This window comes from Phascolarctos cinereus, unplaced genomic scaffold (genome assembly GCF_003287225.1).
Source record: "Phascolarctos cinereus isolate Bilbo 61053 unplaced genomic scaffold, phaCin_HiC Scaffold_4;HRSCAF=312, whole genome shotgun sequence".
Lineage (NCBI taxonomy): Eukaryota > Metazoa > Chordata > Mammalia > Diprotodontia > Phascolarctidae > Phascolarctos > Phascolarctos cinereus.
This window is the reverse complement of record NW_027555847.1, coordinates 13,329,401-13,345,243: the sequence shown is the minus strand read 5'-3', so window position 1 is coordinate 13,345,243 and position 15,843 is coordinate 13,329,401. Positions and strand designations below refer to the sequence as shown.

Genomic DNA, 15,843 nt, shown 5'->3' with positions numbered 1-15,843 from the left:
TAGAGCGTGGGGGGAGGACACACGTAGAATGTGACTGGAAAGATAATGCTTATTGATATGATATATTGATAGATGCTTATTGATTTGACTTGAAAGGGAGGTTGGGGCTAGGTTGTGAAAATATTGAAAAGCCTGTATCTCTCTTCTCAAATAAATTGAAAAAGCCCTCTCCACCCATTACCTCTTTTCTTCTATTTCACTTCTACTCTTGGCGTTCTGTTTGCCAACCTCATCCATTCATCTGGAGGTTTTCCTCAAAGCTATCACTGATCACTAAGAATAGAAGCTCATATTTATAAATCATTTTAAAACTTTCAGCCAGTCAACAAGCATTCCCTAAACACCTACTATGTGCCAGGCATTGTGCTGAGTGCTGGGGTTACAAAGGGAGGCAGAAATACTCTTCCTGCCCTCACAGCTCACAGTCTAATGGGGAGACAATTTGCAAACAACTACACATACAAACAAGATATGGACAGAGGTAGCTAGGTGGTGAATAGAACGTTGGGTCGGGAATAAGGAAGACCTGAGTTCAAGTCCAGGCTCAGATGCTTATTAGCTGGGTGACCCTGGGCAAATCACCTACCCTCTGTTTGCCTCAGTTTCCTCATTTGTAAAATAGGGATGATTGTGCCTCCCTTCTGGTGGTGTTATGAGGATCAGGGATAATGTACGTAAAATGCTTAGCACAGTGCCTGGTCCTTGTTGTGGTGGTTGTTATTGGAGAAGATGGATATGATCAAGAAAAGGAAGGCACTTGGATTAAGGGAAATCCAGACAGGCTCCCCATATGAGAGGAGATTTTGGCTGGGCCTTGGAAGAAACGAGGGAACTAGGAGGAGGAAATGAGGGGAGATCATTCCAGGAGTGAAAATGCCAGCTGTCTGGCCTCTTTGCTGCCCTCCCACAGCACAAGCTAGCGCCGCTGGAGTTTTGTGATGGGGTGGAGGCTGGAAAGGCAGCCAGGGCTCAGGGTGGGAGGGACGTTCCGTACCTGGTATAATTTGGTTCTTAAAACAATCCTGGCAGGTGCAGGGAGGGCAAGGGATGGAAGCAAGCATTTAGTAAGTGCCTTCCATGCTCTAGGCGCCGTGCCAAAGTGAAGGAGATTCCAATCTCAGCAAGTTTGTCTTTTTCTGAGAGTCACACACTTAGTGAATTCTGCCGCAGGATTCAAACGCAGCTCTTCCTGACGCTAATCCCAATGCTTTAGCTACCATGCAATGCGGCTGCTCATGGCTAATGTGGATGGTGGCAGTGAGGAAGGTAGAGAAATCCCTTCCCCCTCTCCCCATTTCTCTTTAGAGGCTCAAGGGGAAAGGAAAAGAGTAGTACATCTCAAAAGCTGGATTCTTCTGTCCAAGCTGGCCATCAAAACTGATGAGAAGAAAAAGGGAAGAAAAGGAAGGGAAGGGAAGGGAAGGGAAGGGAAGGGAAGGGAAGGGAAGGGGAAAGGAAAGAAGAATAGGAAGGGGAAGGAAAGGAAGTGCGGAGAAGGAAAGGAAAAAGAAGGGAAGGGAGGAGAGGCAAAGGAAAGGGAGGATTTGGAGTCCCAACATCTCAGTTCAAATCTAGGTTCTACCACTAGTTAGCTGTGTGACCTCGGATAAGTCATATGATTTCCTCCAGCTTAATTTTTCTCATTGGTAAAATCTGAAAGTTGGAATAGATGACTTTTAAAGCCTCTTCCCGTTTAGCAGTCTGAATATGAATATGTAGGTCCTACATATAGCCATTTGGTGTTCAAGATGGAGTTATAACCTAGTCACTGAGTTATTATTATTATTATTATTAATAATAATAATAATAATAATAATAATAGCAACTAACATTTACATAACTTTGTTTTGCCAACCACCTTACAGACCAATCTTATTTGATTGAATTAATCTAATTCCACAGTCACTTGATCCCATGAACTCTGTGTTTCACTTCTGTCTACAGTAGGACGGATCAGAGCTGCGTCTCAGTCTCTTTTAGAAGTGTTTGGGTGGGCCCAGCTCGGCCTTCTTGGAGGCCCACATGCATGCATTCCACTGAAGCTCAGGATTTGGCTCCTTTTTAGGGCAGATTTTGAAAGGCAAAGATAATTGTCCCGCTGCCTTTTGGCATGTTCTCGGCTGTGCATGACATCCTGTAGAGATTTTTAATTCAAATAACCAAGGAATTTTAAACAGCACACACACACACACACACACACACACACACCAGATGTATGTTAGAGAGCTCATAAATGGAAATGACAGTCAATTAATGAACTAAGAAAGTAAGTGAAGGGATAAATGCCCATTTCAAGATCTGGGGTAGATTTTTTTTTAAACACATGGCTGATTTCAAAGCTTCCCCTTCCCTCCTTCCCCCACCACCAATTTGGAACCCAACCCATTAGGAGGTAGCTAGCATTTGTAGGAAAGAATTTGAATCTTAAATGACCTTGATACATTTAAAAAAAAAAAAGAATCAGCAGCATTGAGGATGAAGCTCATGGGGAAAGAGAAAAACAAACCCTGTAAGTTACTCTCCAGTAAATGTGGCAGAAAGGAGCCAGAGTTTTCAATTTGAGCAGTTATAATGGTGTGGAAAGACCCCTAGGCTTGGATTCAAAAGACTGGAGTTTGAATCCTATTTCTGACTGATGTTAACTCAATTGGTTCCTAATACAGTCCCTTAACAGCTTTGAGTCTCAGTTTTTCCATCTGTTATGAGGGATAATATATCTTGCACCTGCCTGTCCCAAAGGCAGATGGTGAGGAGAACAGTTTGAAATTTTCACAGTAAACTGCAATTGTCATTATTTTTGTCTCATTCTTGTCTTTTTCAATGTGTCCGATTAGAAATGGGCCTAGGACAAATCAATATCATTCTGTCATAGAATCAAAAATTTAGAGTTGTGAGGGTTCTCAAAGCTCAGAGTCTACGCTCCTTGTTTTACAATTGAGAAAATTAAGGCTCATGAAGGGAAGTGACTTTCCCAGCATCAGGCAGATAGGATGTGAAAGAATCAGGATTTGAAATCAGGTTTTGAATGAGCTAAAACTGGTGCGATAGGATAAGGAGAACAAAACTAAAATTCTTTTCTGTTTTGCTGGGATTTGCTGTTGTTTTTTGTCGTTATATTGGAAGAAAAGGAGTGTCAAAGAGGGGATAAGACCTTTGTTTGGGGTGGATGAGACCATTCTCATTGACAACCAAGAGAAGACAGAGCTACTTAATTTTTTATTGTTTCTGTTTTGTTTTCCTGCCAAGAAGATTGACCTTAACACTGAAAATGCCAAAACAAAAATAACAGGGAGGCAACAAATGAAGAGACAGAGTAATAAATAAGAAGACAGGAAGAGAATATTCGGGTCCCCTGGATGAATTGAATTCATCTGGCCCATATAAACTACACCCTTACACACTGAAAGAGCTGGTAGACATGATGGCTGAGCCAATGTCATAACAAATGTGAGACTGAAGGAGGGCAAATTCCATGATTCCACAAAGGGAAGAGAATAAAGTCTGCAAAGTATGGGCCAATGATCTACCTGAGCTGGGATTCCTGGGAAGACTCTAGAGTGGAGCCTTAAAAGAGTGGTCCTATATCTGCTGTACTCATTTCACTGAGGCTGGCCATCTAACCACATGCTATGGTAGGAAAGCATTCTGGAGCTTAGCGCATTCAACCTAATGTCATTAACAAAGATAATCTGGAGGACATCGCAATAGAGTAGAGACTTTCCTTCAATATGGACTCTGCATGCTGTGTTCTATGACCGAAGTGAAGACATTTCACAAGCATACCTGCTTCATACTTAGCTTGCTGGGCTAGATGGTAACTGTACCACATTATATTTGTGGTTGCACCAAACATGGAATCCTCTTAGCATTTAAATGAGAGGCTTTTTGTTCAAGAACATTCAAAGATACATATTGTTCTACTGAGTCTGATGCTTTAAATATATTTGCGTATCACTATATTTGTATGTAATTTTTAAATATATAAATTCACATGTAAATATAGCATATAAACCAATGTTTATGCATAATATATTTATATGTTGTATTTCTATTCGAATTCTGCCCTCAGCTGCCCATGGACTATGATAAACATTGGCTATAATTAGTTAACCCTAGTAGAAAGGGTATATATGCGTGTATGTACAGACATGTACATATACATATATGCATATATGCACAGAGATATTTGCATGTACTATATAAATATGTGCATATTTATATACCACATGTTTTATATAAATATATTTATATACTATATCCATATATTATAGAATTATATAATTATAATTTTAGTTGTTTACACACACACACACATACACACACATGTTTAGTCATGTCCATCTCTTCATGACCCCACTTGGGGTTTTCTTGGCAAAATACTGGAGCAGTTCGCCATTTTCTTCTCCAGATCATTTTACAGATAGGGAAACTGAGAAAATGGGGTTAGGGTGACACCCAGGGTTATACAGCTAGGAAGTGTCTGAGGCCAGATTTGAATTCAGGTCTTCCTGACTCCAGGCTTGATACTCTATTCATTACACCATCTAGCTGCCCATATACACATACCTATATATACACACACAGATACATATATATTATATACACACATATGTATATGTAGGCATATATAGATGCATATACATACATACACACATATATAAATATAATTAATATTTTATACAATCAACAAATTGTGGACTCAGTAGGATCATGTACAATTTTTCTATAACTCTTAGTAGATTCAATTCCATTCCCATTGTTGGGTGTCAATAAATATTTATTAAGCACGTACTGTGTTCTAGGACCTATTGTGTACATGTGAAAATGTGGTCCATTTTAGAAAACCATTTGAGAGAGCCAGCCTGCTCCTTTCTGCCATTTTCATCAAGGATATTCCTATATTCTTACCCACATGATTTCCATGTAGATTTTATAGAGATGAGAAAGTGGACATGTGGGTTAATAGTGTTCATATCCTCTTGATTAAAAAAAGATCCTTGCTTTTCACCCCAACCGCTAATTACCTCCCCTCTTTCAGACGTCTTCACACTGATCCCTCGACGGTTTCCCAGTCTTTTGCCTCTTGTTAGATCACTTCCGTGCAGTCCACTCACTACTCCTGACTCCATTTTCTTGCTAGTTTGGGTAGTACATGAGCACCTGAGGGCAGAGGCTGAACATGGCCATTGTAGTTTCATAGCTGCGGCAGTGTGCTTTGTTAGTTGGGAACGCGACAAGGAGGCAGTAGGGTCTGGGGTTCAATGCTCTTGATGTTTTCTAGCTGTGTGACCCTGCACAAGTTGATTGACCTCTCTTTACTTCCTTTTCTTTACCTGTAAAATGGGAACAGCTGAGTCACTTGCCATTAGCCTCCCTTACAGCGGTAAGTGTAAAATCACATGATAGGAACAGGTTATCATAGGAATTCTGGCAAAGGTTGTCCACCTTTTGTTTTTTCTAATTTATCGTTCTTCATCTGATCCTTAAGTGCTCTTGGTGTGATCTCTTAGCTGGGTCTCTATTCTGGTTTTGGTATTCTTAGTGGCCCCTCTACTGAGCCTTTTCTCTTTTATGAGATAATAATTCTTATAATCTTCTTCTTCCTCTGTAAAGTTTTTCAAATAGATTTCTCTTCCAAACTGACCTTGCCCTTGGCTGCTCTATCTCTTTCCTTGGCAAGGAGATCGAGTATTTCCTGGCTGACGTCATTTTTGGGCCATTTGCTTTACAGCAAGCAGCTGTGGTACTTACTAGTTCTGTGACCGTGGACAAGTCACTTAACCTCTCTAAGCCTCAGTTTCCTCATCTGTAAAATTACGAGGTTGTGTCTAATGTGTCTCCCAGCTCAAAGTATAGGGTTGCTGTGAACTTCTGTAGGAAGCTAAGATGATTAATGTCATTCCCACATCCCTCCCACCCACCTATCTATTCCCCATTGTTCATTGTCAGTAGCCCGCTAGAATGGGTTAGGTTGAAACCATGCTAATTGCTTGCCTAATTTTCTATTTTTTATCCTTCAGCTTTGGCTGTAATGTTGACTTTTGCTCTAACTAGTTACAGAATGTCACCGTTCATAGACACTTGATTCAGAAGTGGCTACCACATCATGAACAAGAACTTGACTGCCTATGTTAGGATATAGAAGGTCTCATTAGGCTAATATAATTTGGTGCCCAATATATCCACCCCTTCTAATGTTCTCCTAGAAGAAAACACTTCTATGGATATGAGACTTCTGAGTGGTTTACACGCCTTTGGCTCCTTATGTTTCTCATTCCTGAGCAAATGAACAAATGAATACTTTACAACACTTCCCCGGCCCCCCATAATTCTCACCCATGCCTATTTTCTCTTTGAAATCAACAAATCCTGATGTATATTTTTACTAGTTTGAAAGGTCTTTTCCAGGGCTTCTTAGAAGCCCAAATTCCAAATAAAGGGATTACAACCGACGAGCTTTTGCTAATGAGGAAACTGAGGCCCGCTGGGGTTAAGTGACTTGTTCAAAGTCCAGCACGTGGTAGGTGGCGGTGCCAGGATTTGAACTAAGCTCCTCTGGCTCCAGATACAGCACTGTTTCCGCCGCACCATGTTGCTGTTATCATGGGTGGTGGACCTGGATTCAGGAGGGACTTGGCTTCAAAGCCTGTCTCTGATACTTGTTTGTTGTCCCATCCTGGAAAAGTTGGTCCCAATCATTAGTTCCTTTATCTGGAAAAGACAGATATTAATGATGTTTTTGATACTTACCTCTGAGTGTGGCCGTGATGCTCTTCTGAGGTAACACGTGTGAAGCACAAGACAAATGTCAGCACTATGAAATTAACACATGTGTGTGTAAGTTACTTGTATATGACTGTAATTGGCAAGGAACCCTGAAGGCGAGGAAGGGGCCAGCGTGCACAGATCACTAGGGGAATGGGATGCTTTCCATGCTCGAGTTCAGTGAAGTCTGTGCCAAAAGCAGTCCAGCTTTTCAAGGGTCACATTCAGTCTGGGTCACTCTCAAGTAAAACGTTTCTGAGTATAATTTGTTTTAAAGAAGAAAGGAAAAAGACTTTTTGGAGGAAACAAAATGAACCCCGTCCAGCTCATCCGTTTTAGCGTGTCACCCAAATGTGTTTGGACGTTTTGTTGTGGCTGTTGTCTTGGACTCTCGCCCAAGACTCTGTGGGAGACCTTTTGATGAAGAGATCCGCCTGAATGACGCTGAGACCGCTGTCAACACTCACAGCGAGGCTGTGGCAGCCATCTTCTTTCTCGGCAGGAAGGACTGGATGGAAGCCATGACATTTTGCAGGGGACACCCTGGAATCATTGTTATGTTGCTGATCCAGAGCTTAATCTGTGGCTTCTAAATTCTCATGTTAAGCCAAGAAGAAACAGTTCAGCAAGAAGCTTGAGAAGTGTAGAGTTTGCAGGGGAAATGGCAGCCTGAGTATTTGGAAAGAGAAAAAGAAACTCCAAGGTATAAGACACTTTTGGGGTAGCTCTGCTGCATTCATTATTGCCTCAGGAAGTAATCTAGAACCCCAGAATTTGGGGATTATATGGGAACCCGGTAGCCATCTGGTCCAATGTGCACCCCAACACATCATAACACGTCTATAACACATTTGTTGACCTTCCAACCACTTGAATCTCACATTGCTGGAGCCCTTTCCAATACTACTTCACCCAGTAGCAGAGAAGAGTAGACATAAAAGAAATGTGAAATAGCTATGCTATGGGCTCATGGCTCTCCATGTGGAAATGGCATGAAGCCTTTCCCCACGTAAGAGGCTCACAAACACATCTTGAGCATAGCCAGGGAAAGACAGAGGTCGAATTGCCCCTATGGCAGTCATACTCAGTTTTTGCTCGGGAGCCAATCAAAAACCTTTCTCTACCCCTCAGTTATGAGAAAGAACAGTCAAAGAATGCCTATTGAAGCTGAGTCAAGGTGCAGAGTTCTGCAGTTACACATTTCACATTTCCATAAGCAGACTCTCCACGCTGTCCACGTGTGGGTTGACGGCAGGCAGAGCATGCAATGGGATGAAGATCCCACTGGCCAGATTCCCATTGCATTTTGGACAAGTGGTCATCCAGTCTCTGCTTAATGATGAGGAATCCACAAGCACTTAAGATAGCCCATTCCATTTTGGGATCACCCCAACGATCAGGAAAACATCAAGCTCAAATTGGCCTGTTTGCAACAAAGAGTCATTGCTCCTGGCTCTGACCTCGGGGTAAAGAGAACTAACGAAATGCCTTCTATAGAACACCCCATCAGAGATTTAAAGACAGCTCTCATGTTCCCCCTGAGTCTTCTCTTCTCCAGGCTACACACCCACAGTTCCTTCTACGACAAGGACTCAAAGCCTTTTGCCATCCCGAGAATTTTCTGTAGTTCATTAGTGGCAAGATTGATTGATACAATCTGGAAATGGGAAGAAGGCATCAATTTTTTCCTCTGGTTTGAAAAGTGCTTGGATGTTGTCATGGCATTGTTAAACACTACTAATAATTCCTGGCAGAATTTTGTTCTTATTTTCGTGTTCCTTCCTGGGTGAGACCAAGATAGATCATGTGACTTCAACTTCATGTAAACCTAGAGAAATGGGAATTGGAAAGAGAGTTGAAGTACCTTAATTTGTCCCACCAGGGGAGGCTCGTGCCCTCAGCGGGCGGCGCTACACGCTTCCTATCTAGGGCCCTGGTCTTGTTCACATGCACAGAGCAATCACTGTTGATAGTGATCATCAGACTGGAGGAGCAGGGATTTTCTGGGAAAGTCTTTAATGTGAGTTTCTGGACAAGATGGAGAGATATGGGTTTTTCAGTAATTTAGTTAGGTGGATTTGGAAGTAGTTAACTCAAGCCGAGGATGATACATTACTTTATCGATGTCATCTTAATGGAGTGTATCTAGTGGAGCCCTTGGTCAATCAGTCAGTCAGTCAGTCAATCGACAAGCTTTTATTAAGTACCCATTCCATGTGCCAGGCACTATGCTTGGGGTTGATGATACAACTATAAAGAATGAAATGGTCCCTACTGGAAGGAAGCTTACGTTCTAGAAAAAGACACACAAGAACATTTATAAATATATGCAGCACCACTGTATAGTGAATACATATTAATAAAAGCAATTAACTGATTAACATTTTTATGTAATGATGAAGGCACAAATGGTTCATTTATCAAATCTGTGACATCACCCAGAAGAAGGCAGTCAGGATGGAGAAGAAGGGATCCCAAAAGCACTTCAGATGAGGATCGGTTGAACGGAATGTTACTGTTTAGCCCAGAAGACGTAATCACTTTTTAAAAAATTGTTTCTTTTTAAAAACTATCAAGCAGTTATTTTTTTTTCTCTCTCTCACTCCCCACTGGGGGTAGGTGGGAGACTTTTAACAAATAAGCATAGTCAAGCAAAATACATTGACATATTAACTTTATCCAAAAACATGGATCTCATTTTGCCTAATTAGTTTATTGTCTTCTTGTTAGGGAGTGAGTACCATTCTTCACCAGTCCTCTGGATTCATGTCTGGTCACTATGTTGGTCTGAGTTCTGAAGTCTTCCAAAAAATTATTTCTTTACAGTGTTGATGTATGCTATTGGCTGCTCTCCTGGCTCTGCTCACTTCACTCTGCCTCGATTCATACAAGTCTTTTCAGTTTTCTCTGAAACTACAGTTCTTTAGTTTTTATTCAATATCCCCTTTTGCTCAGTATTCCCTTATATTCATAATTTGTTCAACCATTCCCCAGTTGACCAGCATCCCCTTAGTTTCCAGTTCTTTGTTAGTACAAAAAAGCTACTATTAATATGTTTGTCCATATAGGGCCTCCTCTTTCTTGGATCTCTTTGGGGGCACAGGGCTAGTATTGGTATCACCTGGTCAAAATGTACGCACAACTTAATAACCTTTGGGCACAAGTTGTATTTGAGTTCAGAGCTTCACCAGCAGTGGAGCCTCGTATTCCCATAGCCCCCCCAACAATCATCATTTTTCCTTTTTTGTCAATTTTGTCAATCTGATGGGTGTGAGGTGGAAATCCAGATTACTTTAATGTACATTTCTCTAATTATTAGTGATTTAGAGCACTTACTCATATGACTCTAGATAGCTTGGCTTTCTTCCTTTTTGAAATTCCTGTTTCATATCCTTTGAAAATTTATCAATTGTTGAATTGCTCTTTTTCATATAAATTTGAATCCATTATATTTATATATATGTGTGTGTGTGTATATGAACATATACATACATATGTATGTATATATATATACACACACACAAGATCTTTATCAGAAAAACTTGCTGCAAAGATATTTCATTTCTTTTTTTCAGTTTTCAAGCAATGATTTTTTTTCCCTCCATAATAGCTCTTTATGAGTATATGAGAAGATATCATGTGGAATTTTAAAATACAATTAAATAATTATTTACTTAGTATCTACTATAATTTCTCTGAGTCTCAGTTTCTTCATTTGTAAAATGAAGGTGGTAAACAACATAATCCCTGAAGTCCCTCTGAACACTAAAACTATATGTTAGCTACTGTTTCAGACTCAAGTGATAGAGAGATTTGAACAAGTCAGTTCCTGCCCTCAAGGAGTTTGCAGTTTAGTGAAAACGAGGTTAAATTTGTAGATTTGAGAAGGCAGAATGAGTACGTATGGGTAGACATTGCAGAGAGGAAGATTTCAGCGGGATGTCAAGCTGAGAATTAGGAGAATTTCCAAAGTGGAAATGACTGTCTTGGCCTGAAGTAGCTTCCCCTCATGAGATGTCTTCAAATAAAGACTTGCTAGGGATATGAGGGAATTGTTATTCAGATACACTTTTAATTGGATGCTCTTTTAGGCCTCTTCCAATTCTGAGGTCCCTGGATGCTTATCTCTCTCTCTCTCTCTCTCTTTCTCTCTCTCTCTCTCTCTCTCTCTCTCTCTCTCTCTCTCTCTCTCTCTCTCTCTCTCTCTCTCTATCCCCCTCTCTCCCTCCCTCCCTTCCCACCTTCCCTCCTTCTCTCTCTCTCTCTCTCTCTCTCTTCTCTCTCTCTCTCTCTCTCTCTCTCTCTCTCTCTCTCTCCCCCTCTACCTCTCCCTCTCTCTGTCTACCTCTTCCTCTCCATGACTAACTTTCTGGGTTACTATTTTAATGAAATGACAGCTGGGAAAGTTTTTTGTAAAAAAAAAATAATGGTTTTCAGCTTATGATTTTTGGATCACTGCATAAATAACAGTCATAGCGGACCATTATTTGGCATTACAATTGGCCAAACCAATCAGACATGAAATACAATCATGGAAACTTCCTGGGCACTGCAAACTTCATCCCAATTTAAACACATGCAAAGCAAAACAAAACAAAAACCGTTTAAAAAATTGTTTAATATGGAGAATGGCCATGTAGAATTTTACCGTGGTAAGCAGTATACAATATCACAGTTTTCTAAAAGTCATGTGTAGAACAGTACCTCACAACTCAAAGAAATGAAATTTATCTATAGGATTAAGGGTAAAAGTGTATGTTACCACATGTTTGCCCGATATTGTATAATTGCTGAGTATTATTTGTAGGCTGGAGGGATCAGCTAAAGCCCTGTGTATAAAAATTCATGCCAGTAGGAAATTTACTATAAATCAGCGTCTCGATTACTCCATAATATTACATCTCATAGTTGTAAATTAACTTCCACAAATATGGTTCTCTTTGTAATGAGTAACTTTTTGAGTGGAGTTGGAAGGAATATCATAAATAAATTTAGCTTAGAAGCCAAGTATGATTTAGAAAGTCTGTCTTTCACTTGGTTCAGTCATCCAGGGCCTCTGTATATGGACACTTTGGTAATGCTGCCTTCTTTAAAGCTGACATCATCAACAAGGCCTGTGGGTAAATGGACCAATGGCTCACCAGAGCGATCTTCCATGTCTCCCTTGACCCCCGAGACTGTTTTCTGATCTGTGAAATATCTGAACTGCTCTTGGAACTAGGGGCACCTTTGCCCCCTTAGGTCATGGCCTGGGCCCAACTCTTCCCTCCAGTTCTCCCTTTGACTGCCAAGCTCTAGTACAAGCGATGCCCCAGTTTAAACTTGAAAGTTGCCTTCTGGGTCATGGAATCCTGAGCCCAACCTTGAGCAACCCAAACTTTCAAGGTCTCCCTTCTCTCTCTGCTTCTGTGTCTTCACCCTTTGTCCAGGATCCCAGGTTAACTAACTCTCCAAGCCCCTTGCACAGTTCCTGGCACATTGTGAGCACTTTATAATTGTTGTTGATAGACTGATTCTCTCACCCTGCAGATTTAGAAAGAGGAATGATGACTGTTCAGTTTCCAAGTCCCTCATGTCTCCTACCGCCATCTCTTCCACATCTGTGCCTGTCTGGGCATTCTTACTGTAACTCTCCTAGGTCATCTCTTTCCCCTTAGATTACTGTAATGGCCCATGAATGAATGGATGGATGGATGGATGAATTAAGTTAATGGATAAAAAAAAAATTTATTAAGCATGTTCTGTGTGCCAAGCACTGTGCTATGTGTTAAGGACAGAAATATTGAGAGAGAGAGAGAGAGAGAGAGAGAGAGAGAGAGAGAGAGAGAGAGAGAGAGAGAGAGAGGGAGAGAGAGACTTAAAGAAATTTTTTGAGCCTTCTCTTAAGGAGCTCTCACTCTAATTGGAGGAGACAACATCTCTCCTCTACCTTGTTGCCTAAGAGATCTTGCTGATACTCCTCTCTGGTTATGGTTCTTTTCCACTTAAGAACCTTCATGGCCTCCCTGACACCTACCAAATAAATAACAAATGCCAGCCCCAGCAGTCAAATCCTCCCATGGTTCAGCTCCGTTGCTGTCTCATTGCTCTCCATTTCACTTGTTCAATGCTGCAGACGAAGCAGCCCGCTCTCCAGCCTGCAGGCCCGGGCCATCAGGAGGGCATTCTCTTCTCTCTTCTCTGCCATGGCCTCTGTTTGTTGAAGTCTCTTTGCTTCTCCAAGGTTGAACTTGGATGCAGCCTTCTCCATGAAGTCTTCTTGGATCCTGCAGATAAAAGGATCCTCTCTGTCCTCAAACTTCTCTTAGGTCATTAACTTGCTCTCCCCTTTGCTCCCATCTGGCCCTCCCTTTTCTCATCGGTTCTGTGCACCTGTCTCGAACCCCGTTAGATGATGAGCACTTGAGAACGCCTCTGTCTTCTTTGTCTGTGTCCTCAGAGCCCAATTCACATACCAGTACTTCATGAATACTTACTGAGAATAGTAATAATGGTAAACATTTAGATAGCACTTAAACTTGTCAAAGCATATTAGACATATTTTCTTATCTGATCATCACAACAGCCCTCTAAGCTAGATGCTGTTATTATCCTTACTTTGCAGATGAAGAAACTGAGGCTGTGAGGTTAAGAGATTTGCTCAGAGTCAAATAAATAGTATCTGATGCAAGATTTTAACCCTGGTGTTGCTGACTAATAGACCAGCATTCTATCCATTACACCACTGAGCTGGAAGGATTTTGTTCTTGTTTGTTTTATTATTGAATCCAAATCATTGACCTTATGCTGGCTCTCAATCCCCTTCTAAAATCTCAGCCATAAAAATATTTATCTAAAGTGTTTTTACAAATCTCAAGTCAAGTTTATAAGCGTCCAATCTTTCTCCTTTTTAAAAATCAAGACAATGTTTACCCATCTTCAGTCTCCAAACACCTCTTCTAATCTCTACTGTTCATTTGTAGTTTTAATTAAAAATTGTTTGATTGCATATTTTGTTTCTATATCACATTCATTTCTGAATATAACTTTCTCTTCTCCCTCTCCACCTTGCCAGTTTTCCCTTGTAACAGAGATTTAAAAAGAAAAAAAAAGTTCAATAAAGCCAACCAACAGATTGTCCATGTCTGACAGCATATTTAACTTTCCACAGTGATGATCCTAACCACCACCTTCCCAATAAAAATTAATTATCTTTAATGAAAGTGTTTTCATTCCTCTGCAGAGCCCAGTGTGGTTGTTATGATTATACACAATTCAGTTTTGGTTTATTGTGTTTTTTTCTCATTTATGTTGCTGTACTCATTTTGAATATTATTTTCTTGGTTCTACTTACAGCACTCTGCATACATTCATATACATCTCCTCATTCTTCTCTGAACTCATCACATTTATCATCTCTTATGACACAGTAGTGTTCTATTATATTCAGGTGGTGTAATTTGCTTTGTTATGCCCCAGTGAACTCCCTGAGTTTTACAGATGTTGGGTCAGCCAATCTGCCCCTTTTGCCATTCCTCATACATAGGGTTCCATCTCTGTAGCAACTCACTTAACTTCCATGGGATTCATTTTCCTTATCTGTAAAATGGGGTTTGTGGTGGGCTTTGACTGGAGAGCCTCTGAAATCCCCTCCCATGTCCTTAGGCACCATCTCAGTGACTTTGCCTAGGCTATCGCCCAAACTTGGATGACTCTCCTTCCTCATTTTGACTCTTTAGAAGCCTAGTATTACTCATGTTTTAAGGTTTGTCCTGATTCTCCCAGCTACTAGTGCCCTTCTCCCTCAAAAAATGTTGCGAGGTTAGATTTTAGCCAGGTTATCAAAGTGTTTAAATGCCAAGCACATAACAGGAACCCATTTGTATTTGTTAAGTAAGGAGTGGCATGATCACACATCTGCTTACTACATGTTTGGCAAGCTACTTAATCTTTAAGGGTCTGAGTTTCACCATCTGTAAGTGGGAGTGGGTGAGAATGGCCTTTGAGATTCCTTCTAGATAATCACTCGGGCTGCTGTGTTCAATATAGATTAGAGGGGCAGTGGGAGGCCAGTGAAACTTCTTGAGCTCTGTAGCAGTGTTGTTAGTATTGTATATTGACAGCTGGGTAAAAGACAAAGTGCAATGGGGAAAGACTAGACCAGGAGAAATCAGACACTGAAGCATTTTGATCATCTTTGTAAGAGCTGATGAGAGGTTCCATAAGGAGTTGATATTTTGGAGATCAAATTGACAAGCCTTGTGTAATTGATTGAGAGAAGCATCAGAAAGGAGTCTAAGGCTTTGGCCTTGGCGTCTGGGAGGACCGGTGGTGCCATCAACAGCAGTACGGAGGTGAGGAAGAAGAGTAGATTGAGGGGCGGAAGAGGAGTTCAATTTTGGAAACATTGCTCCAACTAGACTTCCTTGAAAGGAAGTTATTCTGTCGTCTTCTTGCGGCCATGATCGTTGTTTACTGTGATGCAGTATCCGAAATGAAGCCTTTTTCCTGATGACAATGATAATCGGGGTTTACATGTTTAATTAAAGGTTATATAATACTCTTCATGTGCCAGGCACTGTGCTAAATGCTCCACATTTGTTGTCACCTTTGAGCCTCACGATGACCCTAGGAGGCAGGTGCCAGTATTATTATCCCCATTTTACAGATGAGGAAACGGTGGTAAATAGTGGTTACATGACTTGCCCAGGGTCATACAGCTGGGAAGTATCTGAGGTCAGATTTCAACTTAAGTCTTCCTGACTCCAGGTCTATCGACTATACTAGATTTATTATTTTTGTTTTTATTATTTTTATGGTTGGGTACCTTAGAGATAATTTAATCTAATACCCCTTGCTATATTCATTATACTTTATTATACAATTTACTTATATTTGTTATAATATTAACTCAGAGATGAATAAAACAAGTGAAAGTTGCCTCCCAACAATTAAAAGCTAATGAATAAATTTCAGCACATGCAATGACATCACATTTCAGTCTCTCCTTTGGAGTCCCCATCAGGATTCTGAGTCCATTCCTTCTCACTCAATTTTCCTCATATATGATCATCAGCATTGCTGGTATTTACATAGCAG

The 15,843-nt window shown here is 40.7% G+C and overlaps 1 protein-coding gene across 6 annotated transcripts in view; it reads left to right on the top strand.

The window, feature by feature from the left end:
• The window catches only part of ERC2 (ELKS/RAB6-interacting/CAST family member 2), a 1,023,879-nt gene that overhangs the window by 662,755 nt on the left and 345,281 nt on the right, over window positions 1–15,843 (top strand). The window lies entirely within an intron of this gene.